Source organism: Magnolia sinica, chromosome 12, assembly GCF_029962835.1.
Source record: "Magnolia sinica isolate HGM2019 chromosome 12, MsV1, whole genome shotgun sequence".
NCBI lineage: Eukaryota > Viridiplantae > Streptophyta > Magnoliopsida > Magnoliales > Magnoliaceae > Magnolia > Magnolia sinica.
The window spans coordinates 29,669,717-29,695,541 of NC_080584.1; the positions used below are offsets into that span (position 1 = coordinate 29,669,717).

At 39.1% G+C, this 25,825-nt stretch overlaps 1 long non-coding RNA gene across 1 annotated transcript in view; it reads left to right on the top strand.

Moving 5' to 3' along the window:
- LOC131221171 (uncharacterized) overlaps positions 1-25,825 on the top strand; it is a 64,042-nt gene that overhangs the window by 13,194 nt on the left and 25,023 nt on the right. Inside the window, exon 2 of the long non-coding RNA XR_009159044.1 lies at positions 16,092-16,183. This is a non-coding gene — a long non-coding RNA (uncharacterized LOC131221171). The remainder of the gene's footprint in view (positions 1-16,091; positions 16,184-25,825) is intronic.

The window sequence follows — 25,825 nt, forward strand, 5'->3', positions numbered from 1 at the left end:
TTGTTGCTGAAGGTCTTAGTAGGATGCTAAGAAAACAAGAGTCGACTCGCCTCTTTAGTGGGTTTAAGGCGGTGAATTTCGGCCCTTCTGTTTCCCACATTCAATTTGCGGATGATACTCTTCTTTTGCGAGATTGAGGAGTTAGTTGATAACTTTCGGAAAATTATCCGCTGCTTTGAGGTTGTCTCTGGCCTTAAAAATAATCTCTCTAAAAGTTAGGTCCGCTCTTTTCTTAGCATGGTGGAGGTGTCAAGAAGGACCAAGCGATTTGGCACTTGATGATAATGGCGGTTCTCCAGGGCTTCTAGAGAGAGAGGAATGGTCACTATTTCCACAATTCTTCCCCAACCGTTCTTAGGGTGGTGGCCTCGATCTCTTGGGACGTTACAAAGTAGTCGTTTTGCCTTTTTGTGGCAGATCGTAGCATCCTCTCTTCTACCTTTGGGTTGTAATCTTCAAGGCTTGTTCGGGCCTGGGCTTTGGAGTTGTGTTTGCTGTCTTGTTTTTTTTAGTTTTTTCTCTTCTTGATGTATTTTTGGTTTTTTCTCCTTTGGCATTTTTCCTGTATGTATATTTCTATTTTGTGTCTTAAGCTCTCTTTCTTTAGTAAAGTTATCAATCTTCAGGAAAAAATAATTTTGAAAGAAGGAAAGATTATGGCTAATCTATAGGTTGCCCCTCACCAATGACCATATTGAATTTGGACACATTTGTTCTCAGTTTATGGGTCAAAAATGGAGGAAAATTTCCTGCATTTTCTAATCAATGACATTTTTCTCCACAAATCCATGTTAATGCACGGGAATCATGCAGAGACATGGATTTTCATTGCAATCCATGCATAACATTTGAAAAAAAATGAAAATTTTATGGATTTTTTGTTGCTTTGAGTTGGATTTCTCTCCCAAATTGAAGATTTGATTCAAAAGGAACCAATAGGAGTGATGAAAATCACCCTAAGGAACAAAATACCCCAAAAAATACCACAAAAAAAGAAGGTTTTTTTTTTTTTTTGGATTTTTCCTAAATTTCCATTGATTTTTGCCTATTGATGAATGTTTCCCTTGTATTGGGGATATTATTAGTGCTGGTATCTCCAATGCCAATAAACTATAAGGGCTTCTTTTCAAAATATTGCCTATATTATCGAAAATATTAGTGATATTTGGAAAATTTTAAAATACAAACAGTTTTGGTATTGCCGACCAGGTGATACCAATATATGGACAGTATTATCTTTAATTTGCCAATATTTGGAAGGCTGGGTTGAGGTCTCCCACTTCTTGGGAGGATATTTAGCTTTCTCTAGTTGCTATCCAACATTTCCCCAACAGCTATCCAGCTTCTTCTCTAGTTTCTATGCGGGCATTTATCAGTAGCAAAGAGTTTGAAAGTTGCTAGTGGGAGATCAGATCACTGTGTTCAAAATTGGATTGAAGGCAATGATGGGGAGGAATTCGTTTGTTATGGGAGGTTCTCTCTTTTCATTGAACAATTTTCCAGTAGAATTGAGATGGTGGAGTTTCTCTGGTTCTTTGGGAGGATGGACAAGGTAATAGAGGCAGTCATCCCTTGTCGTAGACGGTTGGTGGAGAACAAAGGCTTTGCTTTTTTGTTTGCTATAACTCAAAGGATGAAGTAGAGGCTGCAATCTCAAGTACAGTTGCACTGCACAGTGTGAATTGATGCGACAATGGATTTGGGTGCTGGAGCTGGGAAGTGTTTATTTAAAATATTTTCAGGTATAAGCAGGTAGGAAGCAGGAGGAGGAGCGAGAGTTTGAAGTGCAATTCAAAGCGGGAGCACCAAATTAGAAGGATCATAGTGGAAACTGACTGAGAGGGAAGAGGATGGCTGTTCACTTAGCACACTTCAGCTCGTGACACCCTTTCCCTTTGAGAAACAAATTCTCAAAACTCCCCATATATCCATGAATGATTCTGAAGTCTGAGCCCATCTTAACATTGGAAGTGGAAACCTGTATATCTTAGAGATTCCTAGAATGGGTATTTATCCAAACCTCAGTGGCTACAAAGACTTCATCTGAAGATGCTCTAGTGCAGGTCCCTAGTTTGATAGGTCTAATAGCCATGGAAAACCACCCCATCAATTATTTGAGTGGTAAAAAAGATTAGCAAATGGTTCCAGGGGAGTATAGCTTCATCTTCTCTCAACTTAACGAGCTCTAAAGAGCATTTGTGGATTGTGTTGATTTGGAAAAATCAGCCTCAGTGAACTAAAATGATGGGCCAATGTCCTGTGTGGTGTTGATGAGAAGACTTCAGTTAAAAGCATAGCTAGCTATAGTGTGATTTTTAACTGTCCTTTCAGCAGGGATGTAGATAGGATTCCTGTAACCTTCAGGAGTCCATAGGTCCCTTGTGGTCTCTAAATTGATGGGAAGGCATTTGCATCATTCATAATCAGTTCTAGCAACAAATCAATTCCGATCAAAATGTAGCACAGGGATGCATTTTCTTGGGCTACAGGGGAAGGAGACATCCCTTGGTGTTTTAGGTTTTTTAAGGAGATTAGGTCCCTGGTTGGAGGGCTAAAAGTTTCGTTTGCCTTCTCAACCAGGGTTTTTATTCCTTTGGCTTACCTTGCTGCTGCGGGGATTTCACATTCTCTATAGTAGGAAGTCCCTTCCCCTCTGATTTGGAACGAATTTGGCTGTCTTTTAAGGAAGAAAAAGAGAAACGATAGGATGTGTCTAGCCAGGCCAGGGTTTCCTTCAAAATGCCTTGATAATGGTGGAGCGTAAGCTTGGGGTTGACCAACTATGGTGATGGGTTTGGCTATGGTCATGTGTTCGAGATTGGCCACCATTCCATCAGGGGTCCAGAGATTTGGACTGCCAACTGAATTTATTTTGTTGACGATCCAAATGTTATATTAAGACTCTAAAAGTTCTCGACAAGATTTCAAGGTATCTATTCGAAAAGAAGATAGTCATGGAAAGACAAGCTTCTCCATTCTATGTCAAGGATTCACAACCTAAAAGCAGTATTTGGTGCTGATTGGCCCCAGCCAAAGGTGATACACAGATTGGTGAGGTTCTTGAACTAAGTTCCATAGCCTTCGTGAGGTCAATGCTTATGAAGAAGATGATGAGATGGAAGGGGGGCTGGTAGGGTTGGGAATATAGATGGAGGGGAGAAGCCATTGCATAGGGATCCAGATTGCCACATGGGGCCACATGGATGTTTCTCTGGACTAACTGTTGGTTCATTGTAGGATACTGTGATTGTGTTTGATGGCTTAGCTCTTAAGTAGGACATGTTTCTTGTCGGGGATCGTTATTCTTCAAGAGACTACATTATGGAAACTGCATGTTGTGTTTATTTCATTGAGAATGACAGGAATATATAGAAAAGGTAGGAGATTTATGGAGATTTGTAGGAGATCTTAACAGATAACATGAATCCACCCATATATCTATCTATTGATGCAGGACTCGAGATCTACTATGATGAATTGCTGAACTTAACCAATTAATTATGTAAACAATTAAAGTATAAAATGAAAGCAGTGCAATCACAAATCGAAGTAATCCCAAACAGTAACTATGCCTATAGTCGGGGCTCGGGGACAATCCCGTAGTTCGAAACTATAAAATAAAGCTCAACAAAGACCTATGGTAGTTAGGACTACCATCTAACATAGGGTATTAGTGCCAATTGAATGTAGATTTGATCAATTTGGGACTTAGGGCTCAATTGGGGAACTTGAGGCTTTTTCAATTTGGGGAAAATTGGAATTAGGGTTCTAAGTTAGGGAATTTGGGTTTCCACAAGAAAGTTAGATGAGGGGAGAAGGGGAATGAAGAATCACAAAAGGGAAGAGCAAGGATGGATGTACGGACCAGTCTGTACGATATGGGTTGACTGTACAGTCAAGCCTAAGGTGGGTTTGGGTTGGAGAGAGTTAGGGCTTTGAGATGGGTTAGGGTTGGTCTTAATGGATTGGGTATGGGTTAGGGTTGGTCTTAATGGATTGGGTATGGGATGGGATAAGAAGAAGTAGAAGAAGAAGCAAAGAGAACATGGTAAATACCTTGTTGTTCAAGAAAAAGAGACAAAAGGATAGTTTGTGGCTTCACATCACCTTGGAATCATACCAAGAGATCTCTAATCACAAGAGATTTTTCATGAATCACACATGGGAAAGAGAGAACTCTTTTTTTTTTCACAAAGTATATCATAAAAAAAACACTAAGGGTTGGAAGTCCAAGCCTTAAATAGGCTTTTGTGCAGCTAAATTATAATTTTGTCCTCCCAGTTTTTTTTTTTTTTTTGTTCCATGTCCCAAATATCTCAAAACATAAAATAAGTTTACCAAATATGAAATAAACTGAAATAATGCCTAATCTAAGTTGAAAAATGAAATTTTAAACTATGAAATATCTGATGATGTCCGATGACAACGATGGCCCACGATTAACAGTTTGATCAAGCTGTTCATGCGATCCAACAGTCCAATCATCGTGTCGTTGCAATCCAATAGTCCAAATCTCCCAACTAAGCAACCCACATGCATCTTCACAGTGTGGGGCTTTCGAAGATGCACGTACATGCATGTGAGGGTTTCTACGATGGCTAGAAACTCAATTTGGGCCAGCTTGTGGGTCCCACATGAAAATCACCTAGCCACGACGAAGCCGCTGGGGCCAAGGTATTCCGTATCCGTTACGATACGGCCGTAAAGGCTGATACATATAGGTTACGACTGTTAAGGCTGATACGTGTAGGTTACGACCGTGATCGTTATGTGATATGGGGGTGAAAATGGACAATTTGTTTTTTGGGACCGTATCAGCCGTTACAGGGGCCATAACGGCTGTAATGGGACATAACGACCGTTACCCCTATAATGGTTGAAAAACAATCAATTTTTTTTTTTTTTAATAAAATTATGTAAATCCATTTTTTTGCTAATTTTTCTACTTTTCTCATTCTAAAAGCTTACCTACATCATTCTTCAACAAATTTCAAACACTCTCACTATAGTCTTTATGATTAAAATAGTAGATTGAAGCGATTTAGGCGAATAAAAGAAGCTCCCAGAGCCATTTTTTCAAAAAAATCAGAAAAGTGGTATACATGTATTTTTATCTGATTTTTAATTCTAATGCTTGCTTGTGATGTGTAAACATTAGAGACACATAACCATGTTCATAAATTCACTAAACAACCTAATACAACACTCTTCACCAAAGAGTTGATCGTTAAGTTGCTATAAACATGTTAAAAAAAAATGAATATAGATTTAAAATATTTACATTATTCTAGATTTTCTAGCTATTATTTCAGAATTTTTCGGGCAATTTTTTTTAACCGTTACGGGGCTCGTAGTGGTCGTTATGCCTCCATATAAGCCGTTATGACCGATACCTGTATTGGTAACGGCCATGACCGTTACGACCACCGTTACCGATACAGAATACCTTGGCTGGGGCTTTCCTCCTCTGGTATACTCTATGGGCTCGGATGTCCTCATCATCTATAGCATGTACAGTCGTACATGTAAAGCTGTACCTAACGTATTTTGTACTCTAACGTGCCACTTATAGCTAGATCATGAATATCAATCATACCCATCTTGGGACATAGACGAAGATGATTAACACGTGCCACTGCCATTCTCACACATAACATGTTTAGATACACGATCTTCAAGTGCTGCTTGTCTTTTGAATCTTCTCTTCACATAGTAGGCCATCCAAACTTGTTAGAGCCACCAAATGACTATTTGCAGCAAAACCCTTCGAAATACACGTGTAACACTACACAACAGGCGAGTGAACTACACCCACAACGGTTGAGGGACCACCCATGATGGCATGTGAAGGCACATGTGCAACATTGCACTACATGTGAGTAAACTACACTCACAACTGATAAAAATAATGAAACGATTAATGGAAAGAGGAAAGCTTGAGTGCTATTTCGAGAACACTGTAAAATGAAGGTGATGGCGGCAAAGATGGTGTTGCTTAAGGAAGATGGGTTCAAGTGGCTTGGGGTGATGGTGTCGGGAAAGATGTTGCCAAAGTATTCGGTGACTACAGGAATCTCGTTGGAATAGATGACTTCAGACAATGCCAAAACATGTGGATCGTTTGCAGGTGAGAGGTTTGGGCATGAGGTTGTTGATGGAGTCGAGTAACCGATTCAGATCGTAAAAGATGAACGACTTAGACTCGTTCGATAGTGTGGGTTGGTGTTGGATTTGGTGGGTTCATGGTCACCAAATTTGATGTAGAAGATGTTGTCAGGACTCTGGATCTCGACCAGATGGGTCGAGTTGTAGGATAGCAACTGAGAATAACTAGATGGATTGGATTAAAAGATATAGACACTTGTGATGCCACCTAGAAATGTCCGTTAAACACTTACCCAAAACACACTAATACCATGTGGCAAACTAACACAAAAAGGCTCCTTTTTTTTTTTTTTTTTTTTCAACCAGAGAACACGATAGAGAAAAGGGGGGCTGGTTTGTATCGAAAACACAAAGATTGACGACGAAGTTGGATGTCGAGTTTAGAGGGGATGGAGCTAGGTTTGGGTGCTAGCACAAGCACAAATAGGTGGTTCAAGGGCAGAGATGGCGGTTGTAATGGCTTCTGGGCACTAGATCTAAGCTGGATTTTGAGCGTCAAATCTGGATCAATCCTGTTCTGTGATGGATAGTCAGTTCAAGCTGATAATCAGATGATGAAGATGCTGCATATATTGTGGCTGTGACGGGGAAGATGATGGAGTGGTGATGATGGTAGCCGATAATGATGCTTCTTAGGGTAATAGGTCACGGAAGATGGCCCAGATCTGGCAATGGCTAGGGTCGTCCAACAATGACAACAGTGCTGATTGGTGAATGGTGAGGATCAAAGTAGATGGATGGTGAAGATCAGGGCCAAATCATGGCTCTGATACCATATCATTCCCCAAGAGACTACACTATGGAAGTTGCATATTGTGTTTAATTCTTTGAGAATGATAGGACTATATAGAAAAGGTGGGAGATCTTAACAGATAGATGAATCCACCCTTATATCTATCTATAGTATGTACAATTATTCATGTAAAGCTGTACATAGGTATCCTATACTCTAACAGGGATAAGCAGTGGATATGGTAGCTAGCTAGATGTTCTCAAATTTATTGGGGACTAAGCAACTAGAATTTCAACCTCTTGAATTTATTCTGAAAAATTCAATTCATTTAAATCTTGTTCCATGAATTATGTATATTAAAGTGGCCATCCTATTTAGAAGCGGTTGATAAGGAAAAAAGAATTTTGGTTTGAGAGCTACTCCGACATTGTTTCGAAGGTAAGTGAATGAGATATTGATTCTCTATTCTCAATTTTAAAGCCTTTTGAGCCATTTAGTTGGGAGATGAGTATAGTCTTAGTAATGTTAGCTTGGCCAAAAAAGCAAGGACAGACATCAACAGAGGGAAGATGAAGAGATGTAGATTTGTAAGATCTAATGATGTAGGACAATTAACCACTTGCTCTAAAAGCTTGAACTGATAGAGCATGACGAATTAATCCCTTTATCTCAAATCCCAGGCTCCACATCCATGGGTTAGGTCCTCGGCTGAACCCTCCTCGTGGGCCTCGAATCACATGGGTTCTGCCTCCTCATGGGTCCCAAATCACATGGGTTTCGCCTCACATGAGCCACCTGCCTCACATGGGCCGCCCAGCCCGAGTGTGCCCCCACATCCCACAGGCCATCCCACTCGAGCTCGGTGTGAAAACGCCCTTGCATTAATCACCCTCGGTGAGGATCCTCGAACACTAGACCTCTCGCTCTGATATCAATTTGATGCAGGACAATTAACCACTTGCTCTAAAAGCTCGAACTGATAGAGCATGGCGAATTAATCTCTTTATCTCATAGCCCAGGCCCCACATCCATAGGTTAGGTCCTCAGCCGAACCCTCGTAGGCCCCAAATCACATGGGTTCCGCCTTAAATGAGCCACCCACCCTCACACGGGCCACCCACCTTGAGTGTGCTCCTACATCCCATAGGCCACCCCACTTGATCCCGGTGTGAAAATGCCCCTACATTATCTCACCTGAATGAGAATCTACTCAAATGAGAAGGTATCTAATAATTGATTTTTATTCAAGATGTTGGGACTGGTATGAATTCTCAATAGCCACATGCATGGGATGAATCGAGACCATTATGTGAAGGCAGTGATTATTTATTTATTTTTATTTTTTTATTTTTACAACCATATAATTTTTTATTGAATCTGGAAAAAGAAACACTAGGAAGGAAGCTATGGATCTGATGATGAGAAATCACCCGTTCAATACAAAAAGGAATCTTTGCAGAATCCTCCCAACTACTCTACTAGAAATCAAAGGGAAGCTAGCAAGGACAAACAAAGTGTTAACCCTATCAACCATCTAACATTTAGTATTTTCGAGAACCTCAACTAGGGAACAAGACATTGTGATGTTTTGTTATTTCATTCTAAATAAATTGACCAAAGACCAACAAGCCTCCACAGGATTTTCCTCTTACGAGTTACGATCTTTGCAGCCTACATGTCATAGCCTAAAGAGGAAGTAGAACAAGGCAACACTCATGCAATCTTAAAGAAGCCAGAATTTCAACCAAATTTGTGATGAGAAACTGTTACACGTATCTGTCAGTCTCCGTCAGTCTGTCTCTGTCTCTGTCTCTCTCTCTCTCTCCCTCTTTGTGTCTGCTCCTTACGTGCTCCATTGTAAGTACCTTAATTAATAACTCGTGACAGACTGTTGTAATTCTGTAGATTCTCATGGTGGAAAGAAAGGAAGAAGGAAAAGGGAGTAGACAGAAGTAAACTGCTGTCCAACCATATTACTCTTATTAATGTGAAACCTAAGGAAAAAAGGTACAGTACTCCATAAGATCACTTATTACGATTCAAATGCATACATAAAAACCACATATGCATAGTGTCTTCCACTCAGTCAAGTTGATGCATAGATGTTGCGCATGCCTAGCTTTCACACAATCTCTTGAAGGCACTGGGAAAACTTTTGTTAAAACTTTGCTAACTGACTATTCAACTGGATAAATGATGTATAGAGCAACTTGGATGATATCTTCACTCTAAGAAAGTGGTAGTTAACCTTCATATGCTTGGTTCTTTCATGAAACACTGGATTAGAGACTATGTAATTGCTTCTTGGTTATAATGATGTAATCAGATGAGAGTGGGAACTCTAGGTCCATTTCTTGTGGGAGAGAATAGGGCCATATGATTTCACATGCAACATGAGCCATTAAGTGATACTTTGCCTTAGTAGAGGAGTGGGCTACTACATGTTGCTTCTTACACTTTTAAGATACCAAGCTGCACCCAACAAACATATTGTTTCCGCTTGTTGACTTCTTGTTAATAGGAGGTAGCTCAATTGGCATCACAATACCCACTGAGTTTTAAGTGTCAACGATTGGAACAGAGCAGGCCCTTTCCTGATGTAGCCTTTAGTTAGCATAGGATCTGGTAAACAACATCAAGATGATCAGAACATGACGAATGCATAGCTGATAGCATAAACAATGTTCGGATGGTTTTATCATCCGAGCTTCCCACCAAATGTTGATACATGCCCGGATCCAAAAAGGGTTTTAGATGCCTTATGATGAAGGTGATGATTTATTTTGATGGGTGTATCAGCAGGCCAAGCACCCAACAAACCAATATCTCTGAGCAGGTTGAGAACTTATTTTCTTTGGGAAAAAATGTCTTTAGCGGATCCAGCAACTTTTATCCCACATAAATATCTCTGAATCCTTAATGTTGAACACACCAGCCAAAGAATGATTTTACATCATCTATCTCCATATCATTGTTGCCCATAGGAACAATATTATCAACGTAGATGGTCATAATAGTCATAAAATCACCACTATCCTTTATAAACGCCAAATGATTGGAGGAACCTTGCAGAGAGCCAATACGGGAAATGACAATGCTGAATTTCTCAAACCACGCTTCTAGTGTTTGTTTGAGACCGTAAAATACTTTCGTCAATTTACGCACATTTTCCTTCTATGCTTGATGGGTGACATTTATTCCTCTTCAAGAAGTTCCCTGTGAAGAGCATTTTTCACATCTAACTAGTGAAGGCATAATCCACCTTTTCTGCATCCTTGAGACAAATTGATTCATTTAGAATAATTCTAGCCATGCAAAGCTAGGAGATGAAGTGACCCCAACAAATGCATTCATTAAGAATAAAGCTAGCCATGCAAAGCCAAAAGATGAAGTGGCCCCCAAATACTTCCATATTTGATGGATAAATGATGCAGGACAATTAACCACTTGTTCTAAAAGCTCGAACTGATAAAGCACGGTGAATTAATCCCTTTATCTCATATAGCCCAAGCCCCAAATCTATAGGTAAGGTCCTCGGCCGAACCCTCATCGTGGGCCCCAAATCCATGGGTTTCGCCTCACACAAGCCACTTGCCTCACATGGGCCCCAAATCCATGGGTTCCACGGGCCACCCACCCCGAGTGTGCCCCTGCATCCCACAGGCCACCCCACTTGAGCTCGATGTGAAAATGCCCCCGCATTAATCACCCCCGGTGAGGAGTCTCGAATACGAGACCTCCCGCTTTGATACGAATTTGATGCAGGACAATTAACCACTTGCTCTAAAAGCTCGGATTGATAGAGCATGACGAATTAATCCCTTTATCTCATAACCCAGGCCCCAAATCCATCGGTTAGGTCCTCAGCCGAACCCTCTTCGTGGGCCCCAAATTCATGGGTTCTGCCTCATACAAGCCACTTGCCTTACATGGGCCCCAAATCCATGGGTTCTGTGGGCCGCCCACCCCGAGTGTGCCCCTGCATTCCATAGGCCACCCCACTCGAGCCCGGTGTGAAAATGCCCTTGCATTAATCACCCCGGTGAGGAGTCTTAAACACGAGACCTCCTACTTTGATACCAATTTGATGTAAGACAATTAACTACTTGCTCTAAAAGCTTGAATTGATAGAGCATGGCAAATTAATCCATTTATCTCATAGCTCGAGCCCTAAATCCATGGGTTAAGTCCTCGGCCGAACCCTCCTCGTGGGCCCCAAATCTATGGGTTCTGCTTCACACGAGCCACCCGCTTCACACGGGCCCCAAATCCACGGGTTTCGCAGGCCGCCCACTCTGAGTGTGCCCTAGCATCCCACAGGCCACCCCACTCATGCCCAGTGTGAAAATGCCCCTGCATTAATAAAGTTTATGGTAAAAAGATGGAGAGGTGGAGATGGCTGAACATAACGATTTGATAGAATGTGTCCCAAGTTGTCAACATTCCATTCCCACCTATCCCGCATGCAACATGTCCATGAGACCAGTGTTCCAAATATCGATGATATTATCGATAATATCATCAACATGGCATCCAAAAATGGTTGTAATGGTGATTATGTAACGGTAACAGTGGGTATCGTTACATGTTACAGGGCCGTAATGTTCGTTACATAAAAATGGCCCGTAACATCTTTACGGCCCCGTCACGGTTGTTATAGCTCCATAATGGTCCGTTATGGGGTTTGTTGCAATTTTTTTGGGCTACAACGACTCTTACGATGGCCGTAATGGCTGTTACGGCCCATATCATAACAATAATGACATAACGACCACAATTACTATTATTAATACCTTGATCTCCGATACTATTGGTATTGTCGGGTCAGTGATACCAAAACTATTGGTAGTTTAAAATTTTCTAAATATTGCCAATATTTTCGATAATATTTGCAATATTTAGCAATATTATCAATATCAACAATATTTTGAGAAGAATTCCTTATAAAAGTTCCTTGGTATTTGTGATACAGTTGACGATATCCCCAATACAAAGGAAACATTCATAATTGAAGTTCAGATTTGGGGAGAAATATTGACTCGAAATGAAGATTGGCCATAACTCTGACGAAAATCCATAGTTTCCCCCCCCCCCCCCCAAAAAAAAAAATGTTAGCATGGATTGCAATGAAAATCCATGTTTAAGCATAGCTCTCATGCATTGACATGAATTTGTGGCAAATAAATTAACATTCAAGTGAAAAGGGGAAAATTGGTGAAATCCTAATGTTTCTATTTTTATATTGAAAAATTATGTGCTTTTCGCTAATCACTATTAATTAATATGGAAATTTTACATATCAATGAGTGTTGGCCAATCTATTGATTGGCTACAAATTTTATATATTTATTTTATACTGATTTTTTCAACAACACATGGTTAGGCCCTGCCCTTCTAAAATGGAAACTTATTATGCATAGATGTTTTTTGCAATATTTTGTTTCTAACATGTATAAACATGTCTTTTAACATCTCAAGTAATTTTTTCATTGAAAAAATCCACATTTTCCCCAATGTTTCCCTGATGTTTCCCTCATACAGTGATATTTTTCCGAGTATTGACGATGATATTGGCAACAACGATACATATTTCCGTATCGCTGATCATCGATACATGTAACGTACTGATACTATAAACACTGCATGAGAGCCACAAGTTTGACAATCTCCTCATCAGTTCATGTTCCTTTGGAAGTGAGTCGCACAAACCCCATGGTCTCCCACCTTCAGGGTCGTTTGGCAGCATGGTTTTGTGTGCATTCGGAATCCAAAAGTCATTTGGCAGTGTGGATTCGGTAAGTATTTGGTACCGGAGGTATTTGAAATACACAGTTTTGTGTTTTGAAATCTCTCCCTTTTACTATGATTTGGAGCGATATGCCTTTTTTGGCTCATTTTTAATGGTAGGAGTCTCACGTGTACACGTGGCACATTGATGATACTCCAAGACAATCAAATTATTGGCTGCATCACTAAAAATACATTAATAGAATGATCCGAACATCCCAAACATTGGCCATATAAATCAATGGTTAAAAAAACGTTGGTGAGTATCTTGTTTGTGATCCTATGCTTGTGGCCCACCCGAGGCTCGAAATTTCATCATTTTTGGGCAAAGTATATATTTCATTGGGTTTATCACAATCATTCTGTCAAATATCAACTATCTACACTAATTTGGGATATTAAAGTTGATTTAGCAATCAAATTCAAATTCATGTAAATATACTACAAAATTTCAATGCATTCTTACTTTTGGATTCCAGTGCATTCCGATTACAAGCTGCCAAACACAATTAAAGATTTGGAATCCTTGATTTGTGATTTGGAATCCAATGCATTCCAAATACAAGCTCCCAAATGAGCCCTTCGAGACATGTTGGGAGACAAATCATCTTCCTGAGCGACTAAGTCTGAAAATGCTTGGGAAAGCAACACTGTGCCCACGCCACTTGTTGATCCAGAATTGGATTTGAGTACCATCTCCTGGATAGAAACCTCCCTGCGAAAGAGGGACCCAACTTTGAATGAGCTTTGTGAAGAATGGAGGTCCTATACTGAGGGGACTGTTGAGAAAACCATTCACCATCTTCCACCCCATATTTAAATGCTATCACGTTTTTCATAAGCTGTCTTACTCCTTCCCAAATTTCCACAACCAGTTTTCTAGGAGGGCCAAGTTACTATACTTAGGCTTCCAATGCTTAAACCCTGCATTCTCCTTCAGCTTAAATGCCTCCTTCCAACTAACTAGGTGGAACTTATTTTTATTCTCTGCCCCTCACCGAAGAAAAATTCCTTCAGTCAGACCCTTCTATGATCATACAAGGGAAGAAGAGGGGAGGGGGGACAAGGGCTCCATTACTTTGGTTGTGGGAAGTAAAAGCACTGCATAGTGGTTGGTTGCTTTTTCTTCATCTGTGGGTAGACAGGATACCGAACATCATGAGAAACAGAAAAAATCACAGTTTTAGGGTGCTATGTGTGCCTTAGGGACAGTTAATCGGTGGATCATTATCATACATTGTTCTTTTGTGACCGTTATGTGGCAATGGTGTTTCATCCACTTGGGCATTGCATTTTGAATTCTCAGCTTCTACTAGAAGTGTGGAAATATGTACCCATAGAGGGTAAGAGGGAGGTTTTGGAATCTTTGTTTCTTAGTTGTTCTCTGGCACATTTGGAAAGAAGAAACAATAGAACTTTTTTAAGTAGGTTGTACTTGCACTCAATATCCAGGGTGGTGGAAAATGTAAGATGCGAAGTTTCCTTTTGGGCAAGTGCAGTCCCTGAAGATACGAAGCGAAGGAACCAAAATCTGGAGTCTCTTCTTTGTGATGATAATGCCAAAATATCAAGTTGGCTCATCTGTCTTTATGTTGATTGTTACAGGCCTCTTGAATCTTCTCTTCCCCAGAATTTAGGGGATGTGATACTGTCAAGGAGTGTGTTGGACTATCCACCTGTAATGTAGTAGTGGGTATGTGTTTTGCTTGGGTGTATTCTTTACCTTTTGTGGGTTTTCTAGATAAAATTACTCTTCTGATTTAAAAAAGCAATTTTAAACGACTCTAAAATTCGAAGATTTAATTGCACTGATTATGTAGCTTTATGTACTAATGTTTACTTCTTTTCCTTGTTACATAAAATGCTTTCCTAGTGTTTGATAATTACACGGTATTTGCACTATTCACATCCTTATGCTTGGGTGTGTTGGACTATCCACCTGTAATGTAGTAGTGGGTATGTGTTTTGCTTGGGTGTATTCTTTACCTTTTGTGGGTTTTCTAGATAAACTTACTCTTCTGATTTAAAAAAGCCATTTTAAACGACTCTAAAATTCGAAGATTTTATTGCGCTGATTATGTAGCTTTATGTACTAATGTTTACTTCTTTTCCTTGTTACATAAAATGCTTCCCTAGTGTTTGATAATTACATGGTATTTGCACTGTTCACATCCTTATGCAGGGCGTTTATACATTCTGTGTTTATTGTGTTTACTACATTACTTTGGGTAACTGGTATTTACATATCTCTGAAAACAGAATGTCATTTCCTCAGGCTGGTAATTTCATTAGGCGAACCACAAGTTTCGACCAATGCTCTTAATTGACATTTGACAAGTTGACCAGCTAATTTTTTGGGTCAGTGCATCCATACTGATGGTCCCATATGATGAATGCATTGGATCTAAAACATGTAGCATGATAGCACATGGGGCGACATGTAGATGGGCTCCCTTGTACATGCACGCGAGCTACCAAAATCTCTTTCAGTGGATAATTGGTTACATACCGGGGGCTGTACACAAATCTTCATAAACCACAATATTTTTTGCTAAAACAACACTTAAGGCATCCGTACCATGGAAACAGTAGGAACCACAATGAGGATAACTTGTCTTGAAAATGAGGCTGATCTGATTACCAGATAGGCCACACATAAGTTTAGTCAGACTGTTAGTTTTCCATTGTCCAAATGTGTGGCCTACTGGATGAAACTACCGGCCTTATTTGGTGAAAAGTGATATTCATGTGGGGCCTACAATTTTCATGGTATGGATTTCTGATGCGAGTTGCATTTTAGTGGGGAAATAAAGTTGTATGATAAGCAGTGTAGAACCATTTCTAGCTGAGTAGTGGTTTATCCAGTAGCAGTGGGACGACCAGCAGCAGAAGGGGCGGGGGAAGAGGCACCCACTGGAGCAGAGAGAAACAAAGGAGCAGCAGAGCTATAGGCATGAGAAAGACCAGTGACAAGGGCATATGCCATTGATAGACCGGGCTTCCCATTGCCTAATCAGACAGCCTGATGCTAATCAAACAGCATGTGTTCTAGGGCAGGCCAGGCATGACCTATGGAATAGCCTGCATCCCTTCATGCATTGAAAGTAAGAAGTGGTGATTTGCTCAAATCACAGTAGCATTACTCTCTTTTCACATTCTTCGTCTTTTCTAAGTTTGAAAATGCAAGTGAGCAAGAAGCTGTTTTGAGTAGAAAGTGAGGTTCTGGAAATTCTTCTTCCTTTTTGAGTAGAGATCGGGGTTTTGGAGATTTCCATTTTCACAGCTCACAGGAATTACGAGGATTGCTGTTTCTATCTTGAATTTGACATCATTTCGGAGTTTTATTTTGCCTCTTGGATGTGTAACTGTAGCAAAATTTTTACTTAAGGGCTTCTATTCTCAACAGCTGATATGGACAGTCTTCGGGAGAAGGTGACGAAGCTTGGAATTTGTTGATTGCTGACTAAAGCCAGACCTTGTCAATGCTATTGCTGAGAGGTAGTCCCTTATCTCTTTCATGCATTATTAGAATGAATCGTTTGTGAGTTTTATCATCTGAATTTTAGTAAGCCGATCGGTGATGTGCTGAGCATGTCGTTACATGATCATAACGTCTGTTTCTCTTTTGATCCCAATTGAATCGCGTGGAAAAGAATTCATTCATAAGTATAATGTTATAGTGGTTCAAAGTGACTTAAATATCGATAGTATCGATACTATTTGCATCACACACCGGCAGTGTTCGAGTTGTCGGTATCGCTACAAGTTTCGCTGGCCAGAGATAAAGATATAATATCGTTATTGTCGTTAATATCGCTGATAACCGGAAATTTGTGGAAAATGGAAGAAACATGGGGAAAACAGTGGAATTTCTCAGTGAAACTTCAGGACATGCCTAAATACATATATTTGTATATTTAGGAATAAAAAACTACAAAAAAGACTGCATTACATAATAAGTTTTCATTTAATGGGAAAACATAAATACATAAATATCATATTGATCCAAAACTTTTGTGGCCCCCAAGAGGTTTTCAGCGGTAGGCATTCAATCCCTGCTGTTTCTTGTGGTGTAGTCCATTAGAGGATTTGATCCGCCTCATTTGTGGGCTCATCAACTAAAAAGAATGGATGGATGGTGTGGATGAAACACATCATCACGGTGGGCCACACAGTGCTCCTGACAAGACAATCTGTCTCTAGCTAGGTCCTGACAGGGATACTACCCAGTTCACGGCCAGCTGCGACAGAGAACCATGTGAGTGGAACCCCGATAGTAGGGCTCACCTCGATGTATGCATGGTATATCCATGCCGTCCATCTGTTTTGCCACATTATTTTAGGGATTGTCATAAAAATAAAGTAGATAAAAAATTTAGGTAGACAGTGTACCACTGGACACAAAATATGGTTATTGACCAATAAAAATTGTCTGCCACAAACATTATGAATCAAGCTGATTTATTTATTTATTTATTTATTTCTATCCATCCAAGTCTATATGAACTTATCAATAGGTTGGATGGTCAATAAACATTATAGTGAACCGTAGGAAGTTTTTAATGGTAGGAGATCAATGACCATTGTTTCTTGTGGCATGATCCACTTGAAACTTGTATCAATTTCATTTTTGGACCATGCCCTAACATAAGCTATAAAAGACGATGGATGACGTGGATATGCAAAACATACATCAAGGTGGGCCGTACAGACTCCCCCATCATTCGTTTACTTTCAAAGGTAGAGGATTAGGTGCGGCCTGGCCCGGCCTGACCTAAGATGGTACGACACTTATGGTGGGGCCCACCTTGGTGTATTTATTGTATATCTACACCATCCATACATTTTTAATTATCATTTTAGGGCATGATACCAAAATAAATCAAATTTAAATCTCAAGTGGGCCATGCCGTAGGAAACAGTGGTTATTGCCCATTAAAACTTTCTAATGGGTCACAAAAGTTTTGGATCAACCTGATATTTATTATTTTACTTTCATCCACGTTTATATGATCTTATAAAGAGGTTGGATGACAAATAAACATTAAAGAAACATTACGGTGGACCTTAGGAAGTTTTTAACGGTAGAGGTTCAAGTAGCACTCTTTCTTAGAGTGTGGTCTACCTGAGATTTTGATCCAATTCAATTTTTTCCTTGTGCCATAGAATGATCTGGAAAAACGTATGGACAGAATGGATATGCAATACATCCATCAAATTGGGCTCTACCGTAAGGGTCACACCATTTCACTGCAGCCTGAGTCACGCCAAATCGACTCTCTTAAGTGATGGGAGAGGTTTAGAGAGTTCCATTCAGGAAGGGGATTGGCTGGTGTACCTCACATCGGTTATATAGTTGGTGTATTGACGTCAGCAAGTTCTGTGGGTCTGATCACGAGGTATGTGTTATATCCAAACCGTCCATCCATTTGGCGAGCTCCTATTATGGCTTGAGAGTAAAAATAAGACAGATCTAACTATCAAGTGGACCACACTACAAAAAGCAGTGGAAGATTGAACGTCTACTATTGAAACCCTGTTACAGAAGTTTTGGATCAATATGAAATTTGTTTTTCCTATTTATCGAGGTCTTTGTGACCTTATGAACAGATTAGATGGAAAATAAATGTTATCGTGGGCCCTACGAATTTTTTAACGGTGAAAATCATTATCTCCGCTGCTATTTGTGGTGTGGTCTAATTGATCTTTGGATATGATTCATTTTTTGCATAATGCTCTAAAATGATCTCTAAAAATAGATGAACGGTGTAGATATAATAAATACGTAAGTCCATGTAACTTTGATCTCCTTTGAACCGTTCGTACAACTTAGCTCGAGGAGCGTCAGTGGGACGCGGATTAGATACTGACAAGGTCAGTAGCCAAATGGCTACCGAAGTGACGTCACCAAGCTCTATGGACCCTACCGAAGTGACGTCACCAAGCTCTATGGACCCTACTACGATGCATGTGTTGTATCCATACCGTCCATCCATTTGGAGAGATCGTTTTATGGCATGAGAAAAAGAACTAGATAGATCTAAAGTTCAAGTGGACCCCACCATAGAAAACAGTGGGGACAATGACATCCACCGTTCAAAACTTCTTAGGGGCCACAGAAGTTTCCGATCAAGCTTATATTTTTGTTTTCACTTCATATTTCTCTATGCTAACTTATGAATAGGTTGGATATCAAAAATACATCATGGTGGGCCCTATATATGTTTCAATGGTGGGTGTGGCTGCTCCAACAGTTTTCTGTGGTGGGTCCACTTGAACTTTAGATCTATCTCATTCTTTTTTGTCATGCCATAAAACGATCTCTACAAATGGTTAGACGGTATGGATACAACACATGCATTATGGTGGGGTCCACAGAGCTTAGTGACGTCACTTCAGTAGCAATTTGGCTATTGGCCTTGTCAGTATCTAATCCGCATCTGCGTCAGTGCTCGTTTTCGAGTGACACGTACCTGCAGTAGCTATATAGCTGGTGTGTGGTACACCAGCCAATCTGCTTCCGTTCAACAAAAGAGTCCTCCTTTTTGGTAAACTTGCAAACGGCAATGGCAATTTTGATGCTTTTTCTGTTAAAACTCCCAAAAATCTCTCCCCAAATTCATAATTTTTTTTTTCAAATCCCAAATGAAATCCCCGTAAGCCTAGGTGGAAATCTAGTTTCCTTTCAAAGCAATTCTATTAGAAGGAAAAAAGGGGTTTTAGGTTTTTCTTACTTGTGAAAGATTCGGTGCTGTTGACCGCAATTGGCCAACCAAATCCAGCCGAAGGCCATTCCTGGAGGTAGATCTTGAGTAAAAAGGTAAGAGAGCTTCTTTTTTTTTTTTCTATATTTTTTCCGAATTTATGGAATGGTAAGAGGGTCATCGCCTAATGTCGCCGAAAATACCGCATTTGTTTTGCCTATTTTATCGAAATCTACAGGGTAGTTGACTGATTTGGCCAGTGATCCAAAAATCTCGCCGATAATATCGAAAATATTAGCAACATCCAGAAGAGAAACGAAATATTGGGGTTTCGGTATCGCTGGTCTGGCGACACCGATAATATCAGCGATATTATCGATTTCTCGCTGATAACTCAAACACTGCACACCGGTGATATGTATTAAGGGGAAGTGATAAAACTCTCCCTTGTATTGCCGAAAATATCACACGAAATTGCAATGTATTGGCGATATATTGATACATTGCGATATTTTAAAATATTGCCGTGTAAAACTATCAAGTATTGTCGATACATGCGATATGTATTATTGTTGATACATGTGATATGTATTAATGATCTCTTGTATGTATCAACAATATTGAGAGACAACGCCCAACTTCGCACAAAAAAAAAAAAAAAAAAAAAAAAAGAAGAAGCCAAAAGACATATTTTTCTGAAAATATTTTTGGGGATTAGACTTTAAGAGGATTTCAACCTGTCCTCGTGAGTTGTTTGGAGAGAAAAGAGAATTTGGGTCGGGAAATTATGATTGGAGAGCGAAGACGGGCTGAAACCCAATTGGTGATTTTATTTTTTATTTTCATTTAAAGTGTTTTTTCTTCTTTAAATGGTTTAGAATTGGTGGAACCAAGTTACTAATCCATGATTTTGCATGTTTTGCATGCGCAATCATGGATTTAAAACATGCAAAATCATGGATTTTACCTATGATTTTAGATATTGGGGAAAATGGAGGAATTAAGGGAAAATCTGGAATTCCTCTGATTTCATCTATTTAACTTGCAATAACAGTGGAAAAGTCATGTGTGAGTGCTTGTAGGCTGATCTATAAATTGACGGACGTTTTTGAAATTTTTTAGAATAATTTTTTTAATTAAAAATATAAAAAAATAAAAGATTAATATTTTAAAAAAATTATACTGAGCAAGCAAAAGTGGTTCCTAATATATTTGTATGTTGATGTGTATGCTGATTGCTGATCTTAATATCATCCACACTTTTATTTATTTTGAAAAATAAATTTAGTTTTTGTAGAAAATTAATAAAAAATCATTTAAAATTATATATTTTTAATATATGCACTGTACACTGTAGGTTAGTGCAACTAACTGATACATTTAATGTGCAATAAATTTATTAATGTCTACATCTTGCTGAACTTGAGGGCTGATCAACAACATCAATGAGTAGAAAGATGGGAGAGAAGGAGACGAAGAAAGAGCATGCAATATTGAGAATTTGAGGTGGAATGCTTGGGGTTGAAACACTAGCCTCCTCTCGCCCTTTTGTAATGTTAAATACGTGTGAGTTCTATGGGCCTTATTTCATGGGTTTGGGCCCTATGAGCCTTTTGTATTGGTTGGGCCCATTTACACTTATTCAAACTGCCACACATAAACTATTCCTCTTAACACTCCCTCTCAAGTTGGAGAATCTCATACTATATATGTCCAGCTTGCTACAAGGGCTAACATATTCAAATCTAATAAATAAGTTCTTTTCCATCTCCCTTCAAATTCAAGGTACTTGGAAAAGAGGAACTTCAGTTTGGAGAGGTATATAAAACATTTATTCAAAAGTATAACATAAAAAGTAATGCGGTTGCGGAGATGAATGGCACGGGCTGTGATGAGAGGTAAGTGAGCGGATGAGTAGTGGAGGCGATGTGATGATGATTAAGTTCAGGCGAGCATGCATTTATGCGAACAAACGAGTTTGGATCAACTATCCAACTCAAAAAGGTTGGGCCAACTACCCAACACACAAGTCTGGCACAATTGAGGCTCGATCGATTGTCCAGTATAAACATGAGTTTGAGCCAATTGCCCGTAGTGAAAGAGGTCAGGATCACCACCCTATCCAAACATGAGTTCGGGCTCCCACCCGATACATAAATGAATCGGGTCAACTACCTTGTATAAGTACTAGTCACATCACACATCTTGGCAAAAGAGATTTTGAGACAAAGAAGCTACTACAGTGACGAAGGAGAATAGGCTAGCCCGCGTCAATAGCAAGAGACGATATATTTAACGAGGTGACGAGGTGGGTGAAAACAACAATGGCCCAATCCAACCTATCCAACAACGAGCATAATGACCCAATAAGATGCCCAGCCTCATAATTACCATGAGGCTTACAATAATGCAAGCCCACACTTGAGATCCAAGCCCACAACAAACGAAAATGGCCAATAGGAAACTGGGTCAAAAATGAAACCTGAACAGTAACAACTGGCTCAATTAATGATAATTGAGCCATGAACAATTAGGACTTAACAACAATAGCCCACTAAATGACGTCAGCCCATCAAGCACATCATCGACCCACAAGCGACTTCTGAACCGGGGCTTTCCAGAGATCCAGGCCCAAAACAGGGCTAACAAATATTCAGGTCACCAAATAACTTTCAACAAAGAAACGAGCCCCCGCCCCCCCCCCCCCCCCCTAACTACACCATCTTAGGTAGTGGTCACCAAGGCCCAAAACAAGTAAGCACCAATAGACGATCAACAGGGATGGTTGATAACTCCTAAATATTGCATATTTATCCTTTTAATTGCACTAGTTTCGGTTGCATTTAAGTACTAAGTTGATTTAATAAGATATATTTTCTACATGCGTGGTGATTTTGGACCTAAAGATGAATACATACCTAAAAAGATAAATTAAAGCTTAAAAAGAGATCAAGGTGAAGGTGATGAAGAATTGGAGATTGGAAGATAATATTGAGGAATTTACATGCGAAAGATCCAAGAAAATAAAGAACAAAGGATGGAGAAAAGATTGAAAAATCACACAGTTTAATAATAGAAATAATAGACTGTTTGGTCCCACCTGAGTTGGTTCGGTCTGACCGAAATCGCCTAGAACAATCCAACAATGAATTGTGATTTTCAGAAGTAATTTGGTTCGACAGTTAGGTCCGACCGAAGAGTCATTCGGTGCCACCAAAGGAGGGTTTGGTGTGACCTGAGGGAGACTGAGACTTCAGAAGAATTTTCAAGAAATTCGGTTGCAAGCGAGAGGTAAATTCGGTCCGACAGAAGTAATCTTCGGTGCGGCCGAAGGCTACAGTTGGTGCGACCGAAGTGTAACAAAGTGCGAATTTTTTAAGTCGGTCTGAAGTTGGTGCAAATTTTTCCTATTTAAAGGGATGTTTTAATCTATTTTAGATGCGAATTAGGGCTTAGGAGAAAGACCTAGGGGGTGGCGGAGCTTCCACTGGGCCATTTTCTTCTTTGATCCCTCAATTCTAGTTTGTCGTTTTTAATTTTTCTTTTGCTTTTATTCTAGGATGTTACCCATGTTAGGCTAATCTCTAAGCTAAGGCTAAGGGATGAAGCTTGTAGTTAATTACAATATTTAGTTTATTTAATTCAATAACAATGATTTATATGATGATAGTAGATTGAAATAGATTTGGATTTTACTTTTAAGCTTTTGTGTTGTTTCATCTTTGATCCATTGTCGACTCTAAGCACATTGGATGCTTGGAAGTGCAATTACAATGCGTGATTAGAGAATGAATCAATTTGTATAATTGATTTAGTGTTGCCTTTAGGTACATTGAATACTTTTGATTTCCTAAGATTGATGTTCGAGTGCTTCATGAGAGAATTGTTCAATCGAATTCATATTTTTGTTGGTGATTGATGATTGGTTTAACAAAATTATTCTCCGATTGGATAGGGTAGGACTTCGATTCCAATTGAGTTATGAGAATTGAATCAATAAATTGGATATTATGATTGCTATCAGTAGATTCATGGATCCTTAATCTTTTATTATTTTGTTTAAAACCCAATTTACCTCATTGGATTAAAAACCCAAACAATCGTTACCTTTAGACTAGTTCTAAGTCGTGTTTCCCTTTCCTTGAGGATTCGACCTCAGTCTCACCGAGTTATTACTGCATCGCAGCCTTGCACTTGGGGCTGTCAACCCTTGGGTTAGATCAAGTTTTTGGCGCCGTTGCTAGGGAGGTGCGAACACAATTAGGTTTAGGTTTTATAGGTTTGATTTTTGTTTTAGGTTAGATTTTTCTTTTTGTCTGAATTTTTAACCTAGGGTTTCATTTTCAATTTCAGATTTTTCTTTATAGGGTTTGTTATATTTCAGATCTTCTAAGATCACTAACATTGTTTACTTGTTTCCGTTTTGTAGGATCCTCTAGTTCTAGTTCTTCTCTTCTTGTAACATCCTTCCTCACTCCCTCTACTTGCTTTCGTAATTTCTATAGAAATTTTATTTTCTTGTAGGATTTTGATTTTGATTTTAAGTTTAGGTATGGAATTAGGGTTTTATAATGTTCATGTCGGAGTGGATACGAGAATACTCTAATTAACTTCTAAGAGACGAAATATTAGTTGAAGGACCGTCAAATCACTATGTTAAGAAATGCCCCATGTCTCATAAATTAGCTGGAACTATGATTGAGAACCGACTGGGTTATGATGAAAACAAAGTATATGTTGTTTCACCAGTTAAGAAGACAATGCGTGATTATTATATAAGTGAGAGTGCTTATCAACAACCATCAAGTACCCACATATGACACGTATGATCTAGCTTAGAGGAACCATCTGAATTTAAGTTGGAGAGGTGAACCAACCACAGATTCTAACAACTATCCCTTTGGGCCTCCTACTTATGAGATCCCACCGAAGAAGACCTAAGAGAATCTAGATCGAAGGTGGATCAATCAACAACAATTCAATCAAAACGCCATTCAAACATTCCAAGACATCAGTACATCATTGGGGATGTTTGCGTCTTCCATTCAAAGAATTTAGTCACGCCTCATTGATGAGGAAGGGATTTTTCTAGCCCAACCCAGAAATACAATGTGAGGAGAGATCTTGATTCTCCCAACTCATTTGTTGAGCATACTGATTTCACCATCACCCTTATAAGTGGTGAGACTAATGATGAGATTAGTAATGTTCAACATTATGAGGAGCCGGAGTATGTTCAAGAGCCTATGGTCCAGTTTCCCCAAGGTCAATCTCATTTAAAGCTCCAGTTAATGATCAAGAGATACATGAAATGTTCAAACATGGAGAATTCACCAACTTGACATGTTTGATTCTATTATGGAGAATGAGTCCCTTTTAACTGAAAGTTTCGACTCTCTAGAAGTTTGCTTAGCACTATTTGAGGATTTTAATGATAACATGATTAAGGACAAGACCTTACCTTAGTACCTGATACCGACTGGGAAGAACATTGTTCTGAAAAGCCTCTTTCCACTAATTCTGAATGTTTACCATCAAAGGTGGAGGAGTTGGGATGTGACCCGAAGATTGAAACTTCAGATTTCATCGAGACTACGCTGGCCAAAGAGAATTTTACTAAATTTCAACTATTTGTAGTCTCTTATTATTCATCATGGTCCACTAACACTTTTTTTTTTTTTTTTTTTTTGCCATAGGTGAATCTTATACTCTTAGGATACCTCATGATAACAAAAAGATTTTGTTTTAATGAGGTTCGCAGATTTCTCTGGACGTACATGTTCCAGGACATCCAAACTTACTATAAAGTAGGTTTATGAATGATCTTATTGAAAAGCTTATTGGGAAATTTGCCGAGATACGCCAGAGGAGGAACCCATGTCTTTGGATGATCCGTTTTATTGAGGATTGATTAGATTGGGAGTTTAATTGTTTTTTTAGAATTAGTTTAATTTAATTGCCGAAACACCAATTGATAGGAAGTTCGAACTAGTACTTATATGCTGTCACCTTTCAAGTACTTTTCATCCACTTCTCTTTATTTTCATTGCTCTTAATAATGCTCATATTGCATATTTTATATATTGAGGACAATGTAGAATTTAGGTTGGGGGTAGGTTTCCTTCGGAAATTTGAAATTGTGTGAATTTTTGAGCTAAATTTTTTTCAAAATTTTCAATTTTTTTCCATGAATTTAAGTGATTTTGAAAAGAATCCAAAGATTAAAATGATAAAACACTAATGTTGATGATTTTTGAAGCCTAGATTCTAGTTATTTGATAGATTTCAAAGTTAAAGTGTGAAGTTTTAAAATTTTTAATTGGAAGTTTAAACATTGATTGAGCCATGTAATTCACACATCAAATTTGGCTTACACATTATAGTTCTAAAGTTGGATACTGAATTGTTAACTTGATGATTATCGAGAATGTTAGGA